Genomic DNA, 25,058 nt, shown 5'->3' with positions numbered 1-25,058 from the left:
TATGGAGAGCCGCCTAGGATATCGTGTTAGTTCTTAGAGTCATTCACTGTTTTTTTATGCTAGTGCTTTTGTTTTAAATAGTCAAATTCAGCCCTGGAGTAATAATGAGAATTAAAATACAGAATCGTCACACCTCCTTACTCCAGAGGAGAACTTGGCCCTTAGTTCTTCAGCCTGGAGATTCTTTATAAAATATAAACAGACATTTTGGCATTATAGGGCCTGATTCAGCGCCTGTTAATGTTAATAGAAAAACTTCTACAGACTTCAATATAGAGCTGGTCAAAAAGTTGGAATTTCCATCCTGTGGGAAATTGGGATATTCTGACATTTGTTTTCATTCCAGATCAGAATGAAATGCCAGATGGTTTCGTAGCACGGAAAGCAGAAAGATTTCAATTCAGAAATGTCTAAATGTTTTGTTTTAGCTTGGTTCAGCTTTAAACTGTATTTGCCTGAGTTGCCAAGATACCTCCTGAGAACTGTAGTTTTGATGCCTCTTACTTTCCTTCTCCTCTCTGGGGCAGGCTCCCCAGCTGAACTATTTGATATTTATAAGAAATAGTCACAACTAAACACTACGTCTAAATTGCATTAAGTGTATCACACAAACTGGCCTATCCAAGGAAAAACCACAATTAAGGATAAAATGATCAGACATCTTTCAGTAACTTGGTACAATGAAATGTAGCAGAAAGAGAGTTAAGATGGTTCCCTGGTATACTAGATGAAAGGACTGCAAGACATATGGTAAGTCAGCTCTGTTGCAACTAATCTAATTACAGAAGAATTATAAGTTACATTTCTATGGTATATACTAAACTCAAATGCATTAGGGAGCTGTCCACCCTTTCCAACTGTACATCGTTAACAAATAAGTCACTCATTTGAGATCCACATTTACCTCCATGCTTAGTAATGTGATGAAATACTGTTGTTATAAGTTATTTGTATGAGAAATAATTAATTCAAGTACACACAAAAGAGGAGATATCCGATGTACTGAATATAGAGTTATGTTAATGGGTACAAGGTCTGGCTCCTCTGACACTTTTCTTAAACAATGTAATGGTTGCCCTTAGAGTGAGTAGAAATGGCACCATAACCAATTGACACCAGCTTGCTCATATACCTAACTCAGAAACAGATTGTGGTAGATTGTTACAAGCACGGGTGGGGAGAGCATCCAAATTGCCGTGCCAACCTTCCATAACTTGGGGTGAGAGTCTCTCTCAGTCACAGTCCCTGAGCATGCAAAGGCTATTCCATAGGGGCTGATCCATGATGTTAATAGGAATCTTTCCTTTAGCGCAAGATGCTCTCCAAAGAGGGCAGAAAGGTGCAAGGAGAAGGCAGGACCATGCACTCACCTGGCTTCAGTACCAGCCCACAAAGCAGACCATTTTCACCAGGAGGAGCAAACTGCACAATGTTAGAGGATGATACTGTCCATGCAGTCCCCCTCTTCACTGGCCTGCTCAGGGAGGATTTGTGCCAATGTGAGGCATCTGAGCCTCCCATGGGACAATGCAGCTATGGGACCACCCCAAAACCAGGCCTACATTTGATCCCCAGTCCTACAGTTTTATAGGGCAAACTGGAGAAGCATCCAAAAATGGGTAACATATTTTCTTGAACTTTCTTTGGAATGATAATCAAACTAAATTGAGAGTGGCTCATTCTTATGGCAAGTGAAACTGAACACCTTTAGACTAGGAGATTCCTCGAATAATGACTTTTTAAAAAGTCATAAACCAGAAATAACCCAAACTTACCTTTCTGGTGTCCCATCACCACTTCCTCCAAGAGAGAATACCTTTGAAAGGGCTTCTGAAGGGCAGCAGCTGGCTACGGAATCCCCCCCATCTGCATGGCTCCATAATATCTCCACTGCTTAATATTATTCAGAGATAAACAATAGAAATACCTGAAATAGACACCTTGGAAGATTAGTGATTTATTTCCACTCCCTTTAAAGAAATACCAACCCTAACCTATCTTGGACTTCACATCTGTCTTGGGGTGGCTCTGAAGTACCATGTGACTCTAAGGCCTCTATTTCTAGGTTTGTAGCAGAAGCCAAAGAGAAATTAAAGAAAAAAGAAATACAATGGAAAAATAATGAGAGTTCATTTAATCTGATCACAGTATTTTCTCAGGTGACTAAACAATCATTTGACACCTATTTGGGTTAGTGTTGAATTTGCTCTCTGTTAAGACAAATACCATTTGGAGGCTAACTTGACCTCTGGAGTGTAAAGCTTCCCCTTATCTCTGCTGCTTGCTCCAGTTATTTATCAGGTCAATAGGTGTGCACAGATTCCAGGAAAACTGAACAGAGAAACAAAATTAGCAAGAAGACAAACAGAACTGGAGAAGCTGGTTGTTGACTCAGACAAGCAATTTATTACAGTCTGTCACTGGAATCAGTACATGACATTATGTGTGTCAGGGTCCAGTACCTGCCATCTACAGATTCATTTCACTGGGCATTGAGGGAGGGGGGAAAAGCCTGCTTTGAAAGAATCTGTGACCAGTTATTACAAATTAGGTTAGAATTGGCATTATCAAGGGCAGTCATTCTGGGTGCTCCTAACATTGACTTCAAAAGATGGGCAAGTTCCATTTAGCATTTTTTTAAATATCCTGAGTAAATTTTACATAACTAAGGTTATTGTGCCAAAACACAATCCTATCACTATCTTCATAGTGTGGAAGACACAAATATTCTCCCCTGGAGATGAAGGTATTTTACATAAGTGAAGGGACAATTATGTGTGTGGTTGGGGCGGGGGGGGAAGAATGGGGAATAGGGCATATGTGGGAGACTGATCTGATTCGGGTCAGAATATTGTCTTATCACTGCTTTATAACTGTACTCATTCTAGTGACCATGGTGCTGGGAAATGACAATGTGTATTTACGTCTCCTTTCATAGCATCTCTCACACTGCCTGTGCCACGGCTCTTCTGTGCAGGGGAACACCAGGGAGCCTCAGTACAATCCGAGGTGAATAAAAGATTTTGCTAAATAGAGCGTTGCCAACCTGTTTAGCAAAAAGTCACCCTGGACACAGGACTTTGCTTCAGTCTGTTCTGCAGAAAGTTCATGTTCTAAAGAGAGAAACTAACATGGATTCATAAAACTATTAGCAATCCTTCCTCCATCCCTTGAGAAACACTAAGCCAGATTCAACAGAACTGAAAACTCTCTATGATAAATGACTTCCAGCTCAAGGGGCGGGGGGGTGAGGGGGGAAGACGACTCAGCACAACTCCTACTTGGTTGTTGGGAAGTTTAGCTAACTCGCTTCTTAAAGATGCGGAGTGCAAACTACAAGGGTCCCAGCTGGGTACGAAATGGCACTAGGGTCAGCTAGCTGGAGTGAAAGACATGAAACCTTGCTTAGGCATTTTCCTTAGGAAAGAAGAAATTCAAAGAGAACAGTAGTAATTTCAGCACTGGTGAAAGTTGCCCAAAGCAGCTGCAGACACCAAAATACTCATTTATCCCAAGAATATATAAAGCACCAGCAGCCCCAACACAAGCCTCCACGCATTACCTTGCAAATCTGACCCACTTCTAAGTCCCTTTAGTCTTCGGCCTCTCAGGGCTTGTCTTCACTGCAGCACAGTTAGCAAACTGGAATTAACCTAGTTTGAATGAGAGCAATCAAAACAGCATGGGAGTTACACTCATTGGATCAGCGAAGTGACCAGATTAGACGTAGATGAGTTGTTGTAACTGTTGCAGCCCCTCTGCATTATTAGCTGGCATGTGTCATATTTCTGGTGATAGCGGAGAAGGAAATGGACACAAACCTGCCTGCGTGGTTAGATTTATTGCTCTGACTGCTAAACTGAAATTAAACAGGAAAATGAGGCTTTGCAGTGGGAAGAGTACAGAGCCCCCTGAACATTTAAAAGGGCAGGACATCACAGAGTGGAGCATCAACTGCTTGGGAACCAACCCCCTCTCCTCCCACAGGCCAGAGAAGTGGTGCCCTAAGCTTGAGCTAACTCCAGGTACAGATTTTTGTGTTTGGACAGGAATCGAGTTAGGGATAACACTTGAGTTAGGACTTGAGCTAACTGTGCTGTGAAGACACACCCTCCACTGAGAGCACCACCAATGCTGCCAGTTGTGGCTGCAGTATTTACGAGATTGACATCTGTCCACTTAGAACTGGACTGAGACCAGCAAACTCACTTCACATAGATCACCCACAGGAAGCAGATGGAAACAACTTTTATGCACCAACCTGCTCTGGCTTGACTGCATTGCGCCTGCTTGCCTGAGCAAGACTCCTCTTGTAGGGCAGAGCTTTACAGGATCAAGCTCCTCAGTATTCCTGTGTTATTTGGTGGCAGATTTATAGCCATGTTACAGCACATTAGCTTCTCATTTCTCGGTCTCGGTGGAATTTTTCTCCTCTGTTTGTTCACCTCAGGGTGAGAGTTTTCAATATTTAAAAATAAATAATTAAATCAGTTTCAGTAAATGAAATACAACTAAAAGTATGAAAGCCAAACATCTCCACTTTTATTTACCTGCCAGGCAACTGTCCTTGTAGTTTACTTGTTCATTTGGATGGGGCTTGTTGGCAGGAAGTTTGCCTTGAAAACACAAATTGTAACACAAATTGTTACAGCCAAGGTATTAGTCAGTATCATTACCAGCTGAAATGAACTCCATAACAACAACAGAGAGGGTCATCTTTTCTCTGTTAAATACTGCTAACTTTGTAAGCTTGTCTCATTAGCCCTACTATCCCTTTCCTTTTGCTCATCAGGACCTCCAGAAAAAAATGAACACATTTATCAAGCAATGAGGTAGGCCCTTTAGCACCAATAAAATCCAGCATGTGTTGGCATTCCTCCCCCTCCCCACCCCCGAAAAAGCAGCCCTATTTTTCCAAGGCATTTTTTGGACTCCATATTCCAGATCCTCATTTTGTAAATCAGCTTAGTTTTATTGACACCGAAAGAGTTGGGCCCATTTATACCAGTTAAGGATCTGTCCCCCATGTAGCAGAGATATCCCGCTGTGCTACAGGAAATCTTTGTTAACTGGCAGGGAACACATCATCCACATGTAGCATTGCATCAGAAGAGGGACTTTTGTGTAACGGATGCTATAATTAGCTGGAGGACTTAAGTCACCCTTACTGATGCCTGGAGGTTCATTGGATAGTTCACAACAGTAGTTCTGTAAGGGCCCACTCAATGCGTGCACAAGCAGCTCACTCTACTTACAGTTCTGTAGACTAGGAACATGCTACTTTAGTGAACTACGTAAAGTTGGAAGGAAAGAAAACCATACACTAACTAAACTGGAAGTAAGGAAGGGGTGGAGTATGGCTCCAATCCATAATATTCTGAGTAACCCAGTTAATCCCTTGATGACCACATTACTGCAGGTAGTTTTTCCTACAGTAAGAACAGTGATGAATTTAGTCCAGATTTTCCTACCGGGAACAAAAGAATTACCATATTGGATCGACCCACAGTCCATCTTGTGCTGTATCCTGCCCTCTTCCTCTGAAGTATCTGGTGCTGGACATGCCCAAAGTAGACAGAAGTTGGGCCTGCCCCAGACAGTTTACAGTCAAAGACCGTAAGCTCTTCAGTGCAAGGCCTGTCTATTTGTGCAGCACCTAGCACAACAGGATCCTCATCAATAAATGGCACACCTAGATGCTGCTGCAATTCAAATAAATAAGAATGGGGGATAGTTTGGCTCCCACAGGAGCCTCCTTGTAACGCTTAATAGTTTGAGATTGGTGTAAGCATATTATATCTCCCTTCTAAAAGCTTTTTTGTTAGTATTTACTATTGTTACTAGTAATGGAATGCTCCAATCCTAAATATATGAACCAAAAGATAGGCTTGTGTCCATATTGACTGGTCTTTGCCATGAATTTCACTGTGGAAAATGCAGCTGCTCTGTTACGCTGTATGCTGACCTGGTTATTGGATATTTACTGTAGGAGTATGTTGGTTTAATGCAATAGGGGTATTTGTAATGAAAAAGCAGCAGGAAGGGAAGAAGAATGGCTCAAGGTTAGGCACACGTCCCCTCCAGTAGCCATTTGAGGGTTGTTAAGAGACAACGCCCACACTAGAAAACTCTTCAAATCTATCTCCTGACTCCAGCCAACTTACAGAGCTGATTTTGACAAGGAGGGCCGAGACCTGGGAACCAGCAGATCAGAAGGACTGTAGCCATTTAAAGAGACTCCCTCAAGAGGGGGTTAGCTAGTTGGGGGGAAACCAGTCTGACACAGACACCCACTGGGGTGTCTGAAGAAGCTAGGGATGGCCATGTCACCATTGAGGGATGGAGGATAAATGTGGATGCAGATTTTTTATCTTTTAAAATCCATTTTCTTTAAATGCTTTCTTCTTACTAGTAAGCGCTTTGGTAACAGACTCAGAGGGAAGAACAGCAGATGCCAAACCCAGTCAGACCTGCTAGGTAAGAACAGGTGATTCACGGGGTACAGTGGCCCAGCAGGGCCTGGTTTAACAGGGGAGAATCCCACCCCAGGAAAGGTGAAGGCACGAAGATTGGCACCTGAGAGAGTGCACTCAGACACCAGGAGGGGAGCAGAGGTGCAGCCAGCCCTGACAGTGACAGTCACTTTTCTAGTCTTTTCTCAGAATTCTGCATCCTTTTTGCCAAAATATTCATTTTCCAGCTTCCTTTTCAAAGGTAAATGTTTGTCTTTATGGGGTGGGAAGGGTCCGCCATCTTGGGGAAGTTGTGGTTTCATGAGTTGGACAATGGCTTCTTCCAGTGGTATGACAGTTTGAAGAATAGTCACAATGCCACCTCTTCATTCAGCTGGTCAAAGGATTTTGCCTCCCACAATTAATTAGAAAAAAAAAAAAGCTGGCAGATAGATTATTGCGATTATCTTAACGGCAAGTATTTAAATCTCATTGTCACTGAAGTGCCTTGCCCAGATTCCTTGCCACAGCCACAAAGCCCGCGCACCTAAGTTCTTGCTTGGGTTGACATCTTCTTAGTCCGATGGTAACATCCATTGTTCAAGATTTTGTGAGAGCAGCACAGCGCGCGATGACAATATATAACACAGTGACATACACTGCTCGTGTTAAAGATACATGGCCTGCCATCTGCTCCTCTTCTATTTTATGGTCTTTAAATTGCACTGTAATAATTGCCTGGCTGTCATTCTGGAAGGAGAAATGGGCAGTGCAAGTTCTGCCAGCTAGCAAGACATAGGTGGAGAAAGCATTCAGGCAGTAAGCTTGAGACTAATTTTAACATTAGGTCTTGGGGGGAGGGAGAGTGAAGAGGGTATCACATGGGTAACCCAGGAAGAAGGATATTTTCTAGCAGCCTCCAACCTTCACGTCAGTTTTTGTTCTTTTTTACCGCAATATAGAACAAAACTATTTGAGAATATACTAGTGACAGGAGCCCTGGCCTCCTCTATAGGTCACCTTGTCCATCTTGATTATCAAAGGGTCTGATTTCCCTCTCTGCCCACAACCCATGGGAGAGAGCTCTGCAGAAGGAAAAACTGTTAAGGATACCCTCATAAAATGGGGGGTTGGGAGAGCACTGTTTGTCTCCCTTTCACATCTACACTAGATGATAGGACCCACCAAAAACTCTTTGGATCACAAGGACACACTAGAGGCTAGAGTCACTCCTGCAGAGGACTCATGCCAGCTTTAGCCCCACCGACTGGACCCCACACTGGCCCCTGAAAGCATGGCTCCCCCTGCCAAAGCTGCATACAGATGTAAAGGCAGATCCTTGCCATGGAGAGGTTCTGTAGGAAAGGTAACATAATGCAGACAGGTTTCAGAGTAGCAGCCGTGTTAGTCTGTATTCGCAAAAAGAAAAGGAGTACTTGTGGCACCTTAGAGACTAACAAATTTATTTGAACATAAGCATCCGATGAAGTGAGCTGTAGGTGCATCCACAGGTGCCACAAGTACTCCTTTTCATAATGCAGACAGGGGATCTTTTCCTTTTAAGCTCCTCGGGGCCAGAGAGTTGGACGCACAGAGAAGCCTCCAGAAGTCCAAAGGAAAGGAGGAGACAGTGCTGCAGATGCAGCTAGGTGTTCTTTCTATGCAAATGGGTGGGGTGGAAGAGCCATATAGCCATGGTACCCTTTGTATGCAGATCTGGAGGGCACGATCTCACTCTATGAAAAATGTGATATAAGTAGCTGCCCTACAAAGGCAGATAAACATGGGAGGGCAGGTGGCCAAGAGAGCAAGAATGTAGGGGCTTTATGAGAGCAAAGTATTAGTCAAGAAAGGCAGGTGAATGAGCTGGGAGAAGCCCACTCGGGAAACAAAAGGAAGGTAATCTGACTCTGTGCAAAGAAGAGCAAGGGTTGGAACAGTGACTCAGAATCTGAGAGCACCATCCTGCAAATATTTACATGCATGAGTAACTTGACTGTTCTAAGTAGGGTTTAAATAGTTGCTTGCAGTGATGGTGTAGCCATGTTAGTCCCAGGATATCAGAGAGACAGGGTAGGGGAGGTAATATCTTTTATTGGACCAGCTTCTGTTGGTGAAAAAAAACAAGCTTTCAAGTTTACTCAGAGCTCTTCTGCCGACAGAAATAGGTCCAATAAAAGATATTACCTCACCTACCTTGTCTCGCTCACTTTTAAAATGGAAAATTGGGGGGTCAAATTTTGAAATTCAGAGAGAATAGGGTAATACTATGTTTTCAAAAAGTAAAAATCTTATAGAAAAGGCAAACATTAATAGTAATAAAAACTGAAAAGAGGCAAAGGTTAAATTATAAGTCTTAAAAAAATAGGAAAGGCAGGAATATGAATTTAGAAAACAGCTTCCAAGAAACAATATGCCAGGATTAACATTGCAGTCAGTGCAATGGAGTCAAATAACAAGAAATGGGAATTTGGAACGAGTCAAATATGGGGCTTTTTACTTTATTTTATTTTTGTAGCCCTTTCATACCTCCTCCCTAAGTAACTTGCCATATCTTTGGGGCCAGGACAGTTTTTTGTCTGTATGCTTTGTGCCTAGCATGCTTGTGTGGTCAGAGAACAACAAATCATAATAATGAGCCATTGTGTGCTATCAGAACTCCCCATCTGGGGCAATCACCATATTGCTGAATCAGGTCCCTTGTCTTTTGGCCACCCAGATGATGGGCTTGCTGCTCACTAGCGATGTTGGGGATAAATGGGCACGGCGCTATTTATTTTCATGGAGTTTAAAACATTTGCACCTGTGAAGAATTTGGCCCATTAATTTTAACATGGTGTAAGTGAAGGTGCCCACAAGAATTGATAAGCGAAGCTGGTGGCACTCGCTATCCTTTTCTGACGGAAGATTTTAGGTTGAATGCAGCAGGAGCAGAAAACATATTGCACTCAGCTGAGGCCTTTATCTGATGGTCACCCCACCTGAGATTTGTCACTATGGAAACAGCAAGCAGTGAAACAAACCAGTCTGCCAGCAGATTAGTGTCAGCAGACCTGCAGAGGGATCTGTCCACTTGAATATTGCCCCCAAGCACCTGAGCCAGCTTTGTTTTTCTATTTGCCCTATGAAAACAAAAGCTCTTCCTGTAATTATGTCAGTTTTAGTTGACCAATCTTTTATTAACTTGGCTTTCAGTGAAGGCATACGATGCATGGGAGCTTTTTCATGGTGGAAGGATATAGCCATGGAGGGGGCACTGGGCCAGTTCAGAACCAAGTTTGTCATCCAAAGACTTCATTTAAAAAGGTACACATTAACCTTTTTCAGTTTATATTTTGGAGCAATAAAACAGCAAAACACTTGACGGTATTACCTCCATAGTGAAGAAAGAAAAAAATTTGAACCCTGGAAAACTTGATTTTTAAAACAAAATGTAATTGACTGCACTACAATGGTCACACACACGTGTGCACACACACTTGTTTCAAATCCTATCAGATTGAAATTTAGTGCACCCATTTGCAGAGTAGATGTCCTCTAGCAAATAGAATGCAAGAGGAGGTTTGTTTGTTATTTTTGCTTTTTTAAAAAAAATCAGTTAATATTTGAGGAGGAAATTTTATAAATTGTCAGTGTAGTGTTTTTTGTGATTTTATTTTGTTCATGTGTTTGTGATTTTTTTAAATTTAATTTTCATAAAAAATACTAAAAGATAAACAACTTACAGCTTGTCTACATCAAATAAAATTATGCAATGACACAAGTTTAAAGCTGCAAGACCAGACAAAACAAAACAAAAATCAGACAATATTACACAGATATTAGGGTGGATGTAACTAAAAAACAAAACAAACAAAAAAAACGCAAAAAGGGGAAGAGGAAGAGAAAAGCAGAGAGGTCAGGTTGAATGGTAGTCTGGAATTATTGGACTGTCTCTGCATTCTTTATCTAAATGCATCAAGAAATGGGGTCCAAATTTCTTTGACTTCAGATAGCCCTTATTGTGTTTGAGAAAAACAAACACAGTTCCATGCAAAAAAATAAGGTATAGCAGCAACTTGCAAAATACTGTACTGCATACCATGCTATATGTTATAGTAGACATGATAAGTCTAGTGTTAAAGCCTAAATGAGTGTAAGTAGTAATATCTTCCATAGTGATCTGGGATCAAACTCTGTTCTCACATCAGGGAAAGTCAGTTATAACGCCACTGAAATACCAGCATAAAACAAAGCATCACATGAGTAAGTGATGAATTAGGCCTTGTGTTTCCAAATGCAGTTTCCAAAAGAATCCACAAAACCTGTGAATGGAAGACCATTGCTAGCTGAAGTCATCAGGCCAAATTCACTGGTGGCCTCTCTCTATTGTACATAGTAGAGTTAGGCCAGTAGAGAATTTGGCCCATCTTCTTCCATAATGGGCCTCTTCCATAGTCCACTGAAGTCAATGGAAAGACCCACTGGGGTCTGATGAATTGTGTATGTTCATAACAATACAATCTCTCCTGAAATAAGCAGGTTTTGAAAGACTCACAAATTACAACTTAATTTTTCCCCCTCTCTTTTCACTGGTATTTGAGCATCTTAAGCCAGTTCTCAGTCATGTTCTGATTAGTGTTTGTTTTCAGTCATTAGGGTCTTTTCTGTTTTCAAGACATCTCAAATTTGCTAGCCTACCGCCTACGTCTCGAGAATCATGGCTCATCATATGACCCTCTCTAATAGAGGGTTTTTTTTCTCTATTTTGTAACTGTAATGTCTATTTTAAATCAGACTGCATTGTTCCTGACCGAGACTAAGCAGCATCACTTGAAGGAATGAGAGCTCTAAAATGTGTCTTTTAAGAGTCATACAGCGGATTCACTATATTTAATGACAGAACTACTATCACTTAAACTAAATCTGTCTATTTACTGCCTTGGAGAAGACTCAATAAAAAGATATAAATAAAAGAATACTTTAAACACAGACATGTGAAACCACTCATCTGTGACTCATTTGTCCACTGGGACCCAGTACTGCACAATAAACACTGATTTAACCTGAAGTTTACAATGAGAAAATAACTTTAAAAACCCCAGAAGGAGATGCAGTCAAAAATTACCTCAGGGATTGGCTTTTCAGATCACTGGTGTCCTAATGTTTTGTAAACTTAGCACTTAAGATGTTGACTTTTTTTTATGCCCAACTGAAGGGTGGTAACTAGAGTTTATAGGGTTGGGGCTAATCCCTTGACAAATACTGTTTTATCAGGGTAACATCAAAAAGGAATTGTGTTTTTTGAGGAGCAGGAGGGAAGACACTCTATAACAAGATGAGCTAAATAAGTAGATACATACTAGCTTTCAAGACCATAAGAATATCTACTGTGCTGTTTGCAAGCCTCAATTTCTACAGAAACTAGTTTCCAAATACAAAAGGCTGAGTACTGTACTTGTTCTCAAGTCTTTGCACTATTTCCCTGTGAAGTCTCAGATTTGTTATATAATTCTATGGATGATTCAAGCAGGTCTTAGGCTAAGCCACAGCTATTTCACCCACTTCATGTCTTTACTTTTGTTCTATGTTCTGTATATTTAAAAAAAAAAAAAAAAAAAACCTACAAACAACCTTTAACTGCTTGTGTCACACCATTTCATAGCTCATGCACCTGGACCCAGTAGATGTGGGTTGTGTCAATCAATGACAGAAAAAACTTGAAGAAAAGGAGTACTTGTGGTACCTTAGAGACTAACAAATTTATCTGAGCAAATTTTTCATGAGCTACAGCTCACTTCATCGGATGTATTCAGTGGAAAATACAGTGGGGAGATTTTATATACACAGAGAACATGAAACAATGGGTGTTACCATACACACTGTAATGAGAGTGATCAGGTAAGGTGAGCTATTACCAGCAGGAGATGGGGGCGGTGGGGGTAGGGAGGAACCTTTTGTAGTGATCATCAAGGTGGGCCATTTCCAGCAGTTGACAAGAACGTGTGAGGAACAGTAGTGGGGGAGAAGGGGGGGGGAATAAACATGGGGAAATAGTTTTACTTTGTGTAATGACACATCCACGCCCAGTCTTTATTCAAGCCTAAGTTAATTGTGTCCAGTTTGCAAATTAAATTAATTCCAATTCAGCAGTCTGTCATTGGAGTCTAGTTTTGAAGTTTTTTTGTTGAAGAATTGCCACTTTTAGGTCTGTAATCGAGTGACCAAAGAGATTGAAGTGTTCTCCAACTGGTTTTTGAATGTTATAATTCTTGACGTCTGATTTGTGTCCATTTATTCTTTTATGTAGAGACTGTCCGGTTTGGCCAATGTACATGGCAGAGGGGCATTGCTGGCACATGTTGGCATATATCACATTGTTAGATGCGCAGGTGAACGAGCCTCTGATAGTGTGGCTGATGTGATTAGGCCCTATGATGGTGTCCCCTGAATAGATATGTGGACACAGTTGGCAACGGGCTTTGTTGTAAGGATAGGTTCCTGGGTTAGTGGTTCTGTTGTGTGGTTGCTGGTGAGTATTTGCTTCAGGCTGGGGGGCTGTCTGTAAGCAAGGACTGGCCTGTCTCCCAAGATCTGTGAGTGATGGGTCATCCTTCAGGATAGGTTGTAGATCCTTGATGATGCGTTGGAGAGGTTTTAGTTGGGGGCTGTTAATTCCCCCTCCTCCCCCCCCCCCCCCCCCCGCACTGTTCCTCACAGGTTCTTATCAACTGCTGGAAATGGCCCACCTTGATTATCACTACAAAAGGTTCCCCCCACCCCCCACTCTCCTGCTGGTAATAGCTCACCTTACCTGATCACTTTCGTTACAGTGTGTATGGTAACACCCATTGTATTCATGTTCTCTGTGTATATAAAATCTCCCCACTGTATTTTCCACTGAATGCATCCGATGAAGTGAGCTGTAGCTCACAAAAGCTTATGCTCAAATAAATTTGTTAGTCTCTAAGGTGCCACAAGTACTCCTGTTCTTTTTGCAGATACAGACTAACATGGCTGCTACTCTGAAAGAAAACACTTGGTCATTCTCTCATCTGAATCATCGCTACTTACGATGCTGCGTAAAGTAATAGTAATATACGTGTAAATGATGCTGTGGAATGCCCAAGCTACGCTAAACGAATTAAGGGGTTTCAGTTACTTAATATAGTATTTTTGTGCTTTATCCAGCAATCTGGGATTTTTTGTGCTGTATGAGGAATACTGTATATATGTTGGGGTGGGGGGAATTATTTGTTATGATGGTTCATTTACTAGGAGTTTAGCACATGAACTGCATGGCTGAGATGGATTAGTGTTAAACGAGCCCAAATGGCGCAGTTTAAAGAGTCCTTGCTATACCCATTGCATTCAGCTCTGGACACCGGCCAGGACACTGAAAACCAGAAGGAGTGGAGATAAAAATATTTTGTATGAAGGCAGGACCAGCTTTCATGGAAAATTACAGAAGCTACACTAAGAGACAACTAAGGGTGGAGGAGGGGTGGAGCATTTAGTAACAGTCTGCATTTACTAGAAGGCATAAACACTGCTAGAAGGTGATGTAAAAAGCACCAAGAGAAAGCCATTTGCATTTCATTGGGCCTAGAAAACCCAAGAACTATGCTACATGTTCTTGAGTGCCATCTACTGGCACTTTATTAACAGTTTAGAAATTCAGGGTATGTCTACACAGCAACAGAAAAACAACTCAGGGCCCAGGTCAGCTGACTTAGCCTCGTGGGGCTTTGGCTGCAGGGCTAAAAATTGCCATGTAGACGTTCGAGCTCTAGATGGTGCCTGGGCTCTGAGATCCACCCCCCTTGTGCGGTCTCATAGCCCAGGCCCCTGCCTGCACCCAAACATCTACACTTCAATTTTATAGCCCCACAGCCTGAGCCCCATTTCAGCTGACCCAGGCCGGTCGGGGCCATGCTGGGGTCCTTTTATCACGATGTAGACATACTCACAGAGCACTCTCCTAACAAAAACCATGAATGAAGAGAAAATTCTCAGTGTAGAACTTGGGGGTATATCTTGGAGCAATAGGATAAAGTTGCAAAATTGAATATATAGACATTCAGAAAAGACTTGCTGTGAGAGAAAGCATGCTCCATATTGGCTGTGGATAGACTCCCAAGCAAGGGGTGGATCGGTAGGGGGAGAGGGTAGGTACGCCAGCATAGCTCCGGCAGTGACAGAGAGACTGAACAGATGTTGTAGCAAGAATTTTCTGCCTTTGGCTTCTGTTTCAAATCAACCCTGGCCTGACCTTTTTTGATGACTGACATGTTTAGGATCCTGGTACCTTCCCACAAGCCTCTAAGAACATAAGAATGGCCATACTGGGTCAGACAAAAGGTCCATCCAGCCCAGTACCCTGTCTACTGACAGTGGCCAATGCCAAATGCCCCAGAGGGAGTGAACCTAACAGGTAATGATCTAGTGATCTCTCTCCTGCCATCCATCTCCACCCTCTGACAAACAGAGGCTAGGGACACCATTCCTTACCCATCCTGGCTAATAGCCATTAATGGACTTAACCTCCATGAATTTATCCAGTTCTCTTTTAAACCCAGTTATAGTCCTAGCCTTCACAACCTCCTCAGGCAAGGAGTTCCACAGGTTGACTGTGCACTGAGTGAAGAAGAACTTCCTTTTATTTGTTTTAAACCTGCTGCTCATTAATTTCATTTGGTGGCTCCTAATTCTTATATTATGGGAACAAGTAAATAACTTTTCCTTATTCACTTTCTCCACACCACTCATGATTTTATATGCCTCTATCATATCCCCCCTTAGTCTCCTATTTTCCAAGCTGAAAAGTTCTAGCTTGTTTAATCTCTCTTCATATGGGACCCATTGTAAACCCCTAATAATTGTAGTTGACCTTTTCTGAACCTTTTCTAATGCCAATATATCTTTTTTGAGATGAGGAGACCACATCTGTATGCAGTATTCAAGATGTGGGCATACCATGGATTTCTATAAGGGCAATAAGATATTCTCCATCTTCTTCTCTATCCCTTTTTTAATGATTCATAACATCCCGTTTGCTTTTTTGACTGCTGCTGCACACTGCGTGGATGTCTTCAGAGAACTACCCACAATGACTCCAAGATCTTTCTCCTGATTAGTTGTAGCTAAATTAGCCCCCCATCATATTGTATGTATAATTGGGGTTATTTTTTCCAATGTGCATTACTTTACATTTATCCACATTAAATTTCATTTGTCATTTTGTTGCCCAATCACTTAGTTTTGTGAGATCTTTTTGAAGTTCTTCACAGTCTGCTTTGGTCTTAACTATCTTGAGCAGTTTAGTATCATCTGCAAACTTTGCCACCTCACTGGAACAATAATGGCAGTCACTTGCCTGTATTAGAATTAAAATGGTAAGCACTTAGGCTCAGGGGCTGTCTGTCATATGTTTGTACTACAGTACCCAGCACCATGGGCCTCTGGCCTATAGATAATACTGTAATATAGATAACAGAATCTGTGGACCAAGTGCATTTTCCTGCTCTATTGCATACTTCAGTGTTATTCCGTCAGGCCCTCCCTCACATAAGGTATTCACAGTTGATGATTTAGTAGGGGCCTAATACTCTGAGCATCCTCAACTCCCACACACTTCAACGGGTATTAAAGACACTGTGCAGTACCTCTCAGGAGATGCTTAGCACATTGCAAACTTGGGCCATAATGCTAAGGTTATACTAGGTGTTTGCAAAAGAAGCATGGCAACAAGTTTGCTACCTCCAAAAGGCTATGGGATAAGCCCCCTTAAGAGCATCCCCACTATGGACCCATATTCCTGTTTGGAGTCTCATTGACTTCAGGAAGGCTCCGCACTAGAATACAGATTCAAAGTGGCACATCTATTTGCAGGATAAGGGCCTAAATCTGCCATAGTGTTTTACTGGCTTCCTTTAAAAAGTAATTCTAATTAGAAAACATTTTACATGACAAAGTAAAAATGGAGGGAAGAGGTCATCACAAACAAAACAAGCTGTATAAAAAAATGGGGAATAATTCAGACTGTTTCATGCTACTTTGGATATTTCTGTGAAACCCGAGAGAATTTTCCAGGTTCAGATATAAATTACTAACATTTTTTCTGCTGGCATTTTTTCTATATTTATGCTTTAAGCCACACAGCAAACAACAAAATCTGATGCATCTTTTGAATGTCATAACATTTACAGCAACAGTTAGAAAAACAGTCTGACAATGTGGTTGTATTGCTAGACAAGACCTTTGATTTTAAACTTACTGTCAATGAAATAACCTGTTTATGATTATTTGCTTTGTGTGAAGAAGCAGTTTGTGAGGACATAGGTGATATCTGATCTTTTTTATCTAGCAAAACATGATCCAAGATATCAGGCTTTTTCAAATGACTGTGGAGTTTTATTTTGTCTCACTTTATATTTGTTCAATTGTTGTTTTAAAGACCATAAATCATAAGTAAAGAGAACAAAAACTAAATGTGTGTTATATTCCTTCAGCCTGTGTCAAATGGGGAAAAGCACTCAAATTTCTAGAAGGGCATGAAAATGAAGGAAAAACTATTTTTGTGGGCTTCAGTGAAGTAGATACCAGGGCATTCAATGAGTTTCTGAATGAAAAAGCTATACAGACAAATCCTTTGTTATATTATGTGGAGACCAGGTGCTTCCCAGAGTCATATGCCCAAATCATAGCATATTACCTCTGTTTTGCCTCCCTTTCCATACAAAATTGCACACAAAATTGCATGCATTTGAACTTGCTTGGTTAACAGCCAGGGAGACCCAAGGACCGTATTAATCCACAGAGTAGGTGCAGCATTAACAATGGTGATGCAAGCTTCCCTACACATGTATCTGAACTATTACCTGGAGAGACCAGCGTTAGGAGTGAAGAGAGAGCTCAGTGACCCATGTCCACTCAATCTTTAGCTTCTCTGCTGAGGTCCTCAACAAGGATGCCCATTGCAATGGGCACCTATCCCTTGGGGCCTGGGCTGATACCATCAACCTATTTCAAATACAGAACCAAAGAGCATTTGGATTCCAACCCCTGTCAGTCACTACTGTTCTGAGATGGATTCAAACAAGTAGTCTAGGTGAGACGCTCCATTTCCTGATGATAACCCACTGAGCAGTCCAGTCCTTCTTTATGCATGTTAAATCCAGCTCTGGAACTAGGCACACAACTGAGAGAGTCTGGGGTTTGAGGAAGGAGGGGGACTGTTCCTTTGAACACACAACACATCACATAAACATGTTGCCATTGATCATCCTTATGGGTATCTCCCTTTAGTAGAATGATCTATATTCAGCTGAATGGCATTACAAGCAGAAAGAGGAGAAATACCAGGAGCAAACCTTTACTTGTATTTTCTCACCTATAGAGAGTTCATACTCTCATCACTCAGCATATCAGAATGTGAATTTGTGAAGCAAGCTGCCACTCTTCATCTGCAGCTATACACATCATTTTATCAGTTAAAAAGGGTTTATTCTTATCTTCAGTTGTAGGGTTTGTTTTGAATATAGGACACCTATTGAATCTACAGGAGAACATCGGAGATAATGACATAGCTACTTGACACATCCCTACTAACATACAGCAGCAATTCAAAAAGGAAAAATATTTGATCAGGCACAGGTTCAGCAAAATTCAAATTATTTTAATAGATGTCAGGGGGGAAAAAATAGCTCCAATCAAGGGAAATGTCCTTCAGACCCTAGAACTAGCTCCCTTGTCTGTTTTTAAAGTACAATTCAACTTAAGTATTCCATGCATTCTCTACTCTTATTAAAACTTCTTACAGGAAGACAAAGTTTGAACCTAACAAAGAAAATGTTGAACATTGTTATGGCATTTGAACACCAAGGCCCACTGAAGTCAATGAAAAAATTTCCATTAGGTTCAATGGGTTTTGTATCAAGTCCTACATTTCTAGAATACCGAAAGAGTCACATAACCGAGAGTTTTGGTTTGTTTGTTCAGAATTTTGATTTAAAAAAAAAAATGTTCTTCCTTTATCTGATTCTCCTTTTGCTCCCCCTGGAAAATGCATCATGAGGAAATTTATTTAAGCCAATGGATTCACACCCCAGTGTAAGACTAGTGTGAGAAGAAAATCAGACTCCCACACTTTAAAAATCAAAGGGACAACATAAGTGTAACTGAAGGCAGAAATTGGCCTTAAGAGATCAAATGAAAAATGCTTTCTGCAACAGCTACTCTTTTAAAGCCAAGTGTGCTGTCTATAACTGTTACACTAATGCAGGGTCTCACCTGCTTGATCAGGGAGTCAAGTAAAAAAATATCTACAGCCCTAAACTTGTTAAAGGATTAAGTAAATAGTACTGAAGAGCAATTCCAAACACAGGTGCTGAGCTGAAAACAAAGACAGGAAACAAAGAGGAAGAATAAATGGTCAATTTTCACAGTGGATAGTGGTAGATAGTGGATTCCCCGAAGCATCTGCACTGGGACCTGTGCCGTTTAAGCAATTCATAAATGATCCAGAAAAGGAGGTGAAGAGTAAGATGACAAAAATTTTCAGATGATACAGAATTACTCAATGTGGTTAAGTTCAAAGTCGATTGCAAATAATTACAAAAGGATTCCACTAAACTGGGTGACTGGACAACAAAATGGCAGATGAAATTCAGTGTTTACATTAGCTGTTACCATTCAAGAAACAGATCTCGGAGTCATCGTGGATAATTCTCTGAAAACATCCACTCAGTGTGCAGCAGTCGTCAAAAACACTAGTAGAATGTTAGAAACCATTAGGAAATTGATAGATTATAAAACAGAAAAATTACATAATGCCATTACATACATCCATGGTACTCCCACGCCTTGAATACAACATGCAGTTCTGGTCACCCCATCTCAGAAGAGATATATTACAATTGGGAAAGATGCATAGAAGAGCAACAAAAATGATTTGAGGCGTGGAACAGCTTCCATTCGAGAAAAGATTAAAAATGGGGGGGGGGGCCTTGTCTACACTTGAAACACTACAGCAGCACAACTGCACCTGTAGTGCTTCAGTATAGACACAACACACTGAAAGGAGAGGTGCTCCCATCGGCATAAGTAATCCACCTCCCCGAGAGGCAGTAGCTAGATCAATGGAAGAATTTTCATACTCCTAAGAGATAATAGCTACGCTGATTTAAATTCCCAGTGCAGATGAGCCCTGGAACTGCTCATCTTAGAAAAGAGACAACAAAGGGGGATATGATAGAGGTCTATAAAAATCATGAATGGTATAGAGAAAGTGAACAGGGTTGTGTTATTTATCCCTGCACATAAACACAAGAACTGAGGGCCACCTGATGAAGTTAACAACAGCAGATTTAAAACATACTGCAGGAAGTATTTTTTCACCCAATGTACAGTCAGGTGGTGGAAATCATTGCAAAGGGATGTTGTGAAGGCCAAAAGTATAACTTTGTTCAAAACTGAATTAGGAAAGTTCATGGAGGATAGGTCCCTGAATGGCTATTAGTCAAGATGGTCAGGAACGCAATCCCATGGTCTGGGTGTCCCTAAACCTCTAACTGCCGGAAGATGGGATTGGACAACAGGGGATAAATCACTTGATAATTGCTCCATTCTGTTTATGTCCTCTGAAGTATCTAGCATTGGGCACTGTCCAAAGATCGGATACTGAGGTAGATGGACCATTGTTGACTCAGTATGGCCATTCTTATGTTAAATCAAATCAGTATAAAGCATCCTTTGTACCAGAGAGTAGCCTGTGAAGAAGACACAGTCTATGCTAATTTGGAGGCTATTATCTCCAAAATAGTAAACCCAAACCCTTAAAAGCCCCATATAAAAGTCCTTTCCATCCCATTTCAGGAAACATTCATTATAAAGCTTTGTTCCAGAAGTGTCTTTCTGACATACTCCCTATTTCCTTCTGCACTCCAGCACTAATGCCTTCCAGACTAGAGTACTGGGGGTGCACGATCAAGACCTCCACTCTCTGACAGGGTGTAGCATCTCAGACTTGCCCTAATCTGCTGGAGAGTGGGGCGGAAACTGGGTTAAAATAAATGTGGCTTTAACAGGGGGACGAGTTGTATGCAAACTGCTTGGTAATAGAGAGCTATGACTATACATACAGTTGTGGCCATATTCCACTGTATACTATTCCAGTGACTTCAGGGGGGTTGTACAGGTTGCATCAGTCAGCACAAAATGTGTGACCCTGCTCCTGTTTGGGTTGGACGCTGATTTTAGCTGAATTTAAAAAACAACAAGAATTCAGAGAAGACTCCCAGAGACTATCTTCCAAGCCAATTCAGCAGATTATTTTAGTTGGATTAACTCAGTAACTTCCCTCACCAGAATTGCCAATAGAAAATATAACTCAGGAGACCCTATGATATTTCCCACCTATGCGGGAACATATGCACATCAGCATTTGACTCACACCTCTTTGTGCCTCTCATTGACTATCTTCTCTTTTCCGCTTGCTTCATTTTAAGTGGGAAAAATGAACATTTTTTAAAACGATGTTTTTATTTTCCTTGTCTGTTCATGGAACCTATGTAGAGCACTTGAAAGCCATTTCTCCTCTTCGCACTCCCTACCCTAGCCCTCATATACATACAAAACAATACATCTTACAAAAGGGAATATGAAGATAATATATGACACATTTGGGTTACCCCGAGATATACCCCTTACCAAAAACTTAGGAAGCCTAGATCAGAGGTTGTTACACTATATAGTCCACCAACACAAGCCATCAAAGGCAAGGAAATTAAACAGTAAAATCTTTCCACACCTCATTGACACACCACTCCTCAGTTCCCCTTCTCACCCTGGCCTTGGTGGAAACCAGTAGGCTCCCTGGAACTCCATGTTTGTTGGTATTATGTGCCTGATTAATAGAGGGTTGGTGCAGCCGTTATGTGTGATTTCACCCACAATTCTGGTCTGTATGGAACGCATACGTACGTGAGGTTTGGTGTTGGGTAGCAAATGGTAGTGGTAAGATGTTTCTTCTGTACAGTGTAGGAAGAGTACTGAATGGATGATCTGCACTGTTAATGGTGTTCTACACTGGGTCCTGTTTTTTAACGTAGATGTTACAGAAGTGATCACAGTGTGCATGTGTAATTTGGTGTGTGACACTGGTATCCATTATAGAGTTAAGACTGCACATTGGTTGTTTTCCCACCCCAGCCCTTGCCATGGCCCTACTCCCACTGGCAAGGTCTGCAGAGTCGTCAGGCCTCATGAGGTATGTTGTTTTCTTTTCTCTCTGCAGTGTCTCTGAATTCCCATACCTTTGTCAGAGAAGGTGAATGGACCACAGTTGTACTAGGTGAGCAGCCTCCTATTCAGCATATTCTTTGAATTATTTAATTATTGTATATGCTGCCACTGCATTTATTAATTTAGACACTTCAGCAGTAAAGGAAATTTACTACCAGTTACAGCATGATTTGTTTGTGCTTATATTTACAGAACATGCCATGGCAGCACCATTGTCTTATAGATAAATCATACAAACTGCTGCTGTGACTCATATACTCCAATATATTAAATGCACTGTTGTCTTTTATATCCTGTAGGACAGAGGACAATCTCGCATCAGCAGCAGAGATCTTTCAGAATGTCATTGAAAGTCAGCAATCAGGAATCCATGGAGTACTGAATGTCCCTGAGGATATTGTGGTGCGTGGAGAAACACAAGATAAACTTGATGCCAAGCTAGCATCTGTACTCCAAAGGCTGCAAGAAAAGAATCTAATTTAGCAAATTAGAAGCAAATTATAAGTTACAGAGGGTTATGTGGCACCATGTAATGGTATGGCCCCAAGTCCTGGAGCTGTTTCTGTCACATAAATATTAAAGATTAAAAATCATTTTATGGTTGAATTTGTTTTCAGAGGGTTTTGATTAAGAAAATAGTGATGCCATTTGATTGAAACAAAGAGAGGTGTGGTTATGATTTCAATACACAAAGCGCAACCATGTACTAGCACTATGAATTACTTATTTTAAATTAAGAAAGACAACAAAACAAGAATGAACAAAAGTAAGGTTTCCATGAGCGAGCATGATGTTGGTTGCCTTGGTAACATACTGCATCAACTCCACTTCACAAAATGGCAGCTGCCCTGCAGACTCCTGGAGATGTCAAGGTGAAATACGCAGAAATCAAAATCGTTACATTGTCACCCCCTGTGCCAGGTGGTAGCAGAATTCAAGGACTTGAAGGTGAGTTTCCTGATGGAGGAGAAATCAGTGATATTGATTTCCAGTGTTTTCTTTGTTCAGCTTGTTTTAGTTACATTATAGACACACCAGTCCTTGAACAGACGTGGTCGAACACCACAAGCAGGCAATCCCTTCTTTCAGGAATTGAAGCCAACTCACTAGTGCCAAATTCCCATGGAACAGCTCTGCTAGTTAAAGAGTTTAAGGCGGATAGGAAATTCTCCTGCTTCTTGCAACAACTCCACCAAAGAGAAACAGAACAATAATGCATCATTTCTTCAGAGGCTGTGCACTGCCCCCAAATGAAGCATACCCCCACCAATATGCCTACTAGCATCATCTGGTGACTCCCACCATAACAGGTTCATAGCTACCTACACCACCTAAGTAACAAAGGGCAAGGATTTAATTTTATAGTTGCATTTGTTTTGGTGTAAGAAAGGAGGTATAGCTATAACATGCCACTGAACCAAAGACTGCTGTAGAAGCAAGAAATCATCTGGGTTTCATTAATCATTGCTCCTGTTTCACTCCAGATTTAGCAACCTGTACACAGCCACAACATGAATCGACAAACAAAGATCAGCCATGGGAATGGGCTGATAGACACAGAGATGCTTGTATGCCTTTAGAAGCCATGATAACAAGTGATATTCTTAGCTTATTTTAATTAACACCAGCAGAATGAACTAATTGTTTATGCCAATGCAGTTGGGCTGGGAGCTATACTAATCTAAAAGGACAGCCAAAACTCCGACCAAGTGAACATTGTTGCACATGCTAGCAAGTCACTCTCACCAATGGGGCAAAGAGATTCATACAGTAGACTAAAAAGTGAAATATTAGCAGCAGTCAGGATGCCAGCATTTCCATCTTCATGAGTCTGAGCACAGTTTTGCGTTTATTGTGTTTTGTAATGCCACATGCATGCCTCCATAATGAACAGGAAGAATGGTATTCATACCAGTCACTAGACTATCAAGCAAATTAAAAACCAGGAGAAAACAATCCACTGGACCTTTATATCATGACATGCAATAAAACCATCAGAGGCAGAAAGTAGTAGAACACAATAAAGCAGAAACTCTGACTTATTTAGTCGCATCTCACACTGTCCCCAGAGCAGTGACACTGGGTGGAATAAATAATGAGATCTTGGATAGCTGTGTGCCACTATGGTTCTTGTTTAGCTGAACTGATTGTCACTGGCAGCCCTATTCTCCACTGCTGTTGTGTCACATCAGTGATTCCCATCTTGAGATTTTTTTGCCCCACAATGCATGTTTGCTGACTTAGGTTTTGATGTTTTTAAACTTTCGTGTTCCTTAGTTTTTGCTCTTGTGATATGTATTGGGTGGATGGATTTGGATGAAGAATTTGTGCTCAGCACCTCTGCCATGCCCTTTGAGTCTGTCAGCTCCATTCAACAAACCATATCACTCCCCCTCCACTGGCTTCCTGTCCCCTTCTGCTTCAAATCCAACCCCACATCCTCAAAGTGCTCCATGACTCAGAACATGCCTACTTCACAGCTCTCATTTCCTCCTTCTCCACCTCTTGGGCCACATGCTCTTCCAGCTTGATACTCCTGAGGTCTCCTCCTCCCATACATGGCACTGCAACTTTTTCCACTCCACCCCAGACACTGGGAATATCCTCCTCCTGCATTCAGGCACCCTCCCTCTCCTCATATAAATGCCTACTCAAAACTCCCCTGCTTCAGCTAGCTCACCAGCACTGAACTCAACCTAGGCCCTCCCCACTGCCACTCTCACACCTGGCATTGTTGAAAGGCACATAGATATAAGGCAGACTGCAAATACGGGTTACACCTAAACTCGGTGTCGCAGACAGAAGCAGAAGCAGTAGGTCCCTGCTAAGGATTAAATCACATATTACATAGAAGAAAGATAAGGTGGATGAGATAATATTTTTTATTGGACCAACTTCAGCTGGGGAAAGAGACAGGCATTTTGAGCTTACACAGAGCTCTTCTTCAGGTCACCCACCTTGTCTCTCTAATATTCTGGGTCCAACCCAGCTACAACACCACCACAAACAGAAAAAAGACACAGGAAGCCTAAAATGTCAAAAATAATCATCAAAGCTGAGAAGCTAGCAGGATTCTCTCTCTGCAAATATTCCTTTTTGATGGCAAATTTTGATTTATCCACATTTTCAACCCTTTTAAGTTTGCTTACCCACCCATACATTCATGGAAAAAGGAATTTAGGACCCAATCCAGTATCCACTGAAGTCAGTAGAAAGACTCTCATTGATTTCAGAGAGTGGTGTGTCTGTTCTTTGGGCTCAGATTGGCAAGGTGATGAAAACTCTCACCCCAATCCAGCAAAGCATTTCAGTTCCAATGCTTAG

General features: G+C 41.4%; 1 long non-coding RNA gene across 2 annotated transcripts in view; it reads right to left on the bottom strand.

Moving 5' to 3' along the window:
* Positions 1–1,780: 1,780 nt before the first annotated feature.
* The window catches only part of LOC122462062, a 63,689-nt gene continuing 40,411 nt past the window's right edge, over positions 1,781–25,058 (bottom strand). Inside the window, exons 2-3 of one of the 2 annotated variants that reach the window (XR_006284401.1) lie at positions 4,262–4,616; positions 1,781–1,927 (exon numbers count right to left, since the gene is read on the bottom strand). This is a non-coding gene — a long non-coding RNA (uncharacterized LOC122462062). Of the gene's footprint in view, positions 1,928–3,404; positions 3,654–4,261; positions 4,617–25,058 lie in introns of those variants that run through there. The other variant, XR_006284402.1, reaches the window with a different exon arrangement.

The sequence above is a fragment of the Chelonia mydas genome, chromosome 10 (assembly GCF_015237465.2).
Source record: "Chelonia mydas isolate rCheMyd1 chromosome 10, rCheMyd1.pri.v2, whole genome shotgun sequence".
Taxonomy (NCBI): domain Eukaryota; kingdom Metazoa; phylum Chordata; order Testudines; family Cheloniidae; genus Chelonia; species Chelonia mydas.
This window is presented reverse-complemented; position numbering and strand designations above follow the sequence as displayed.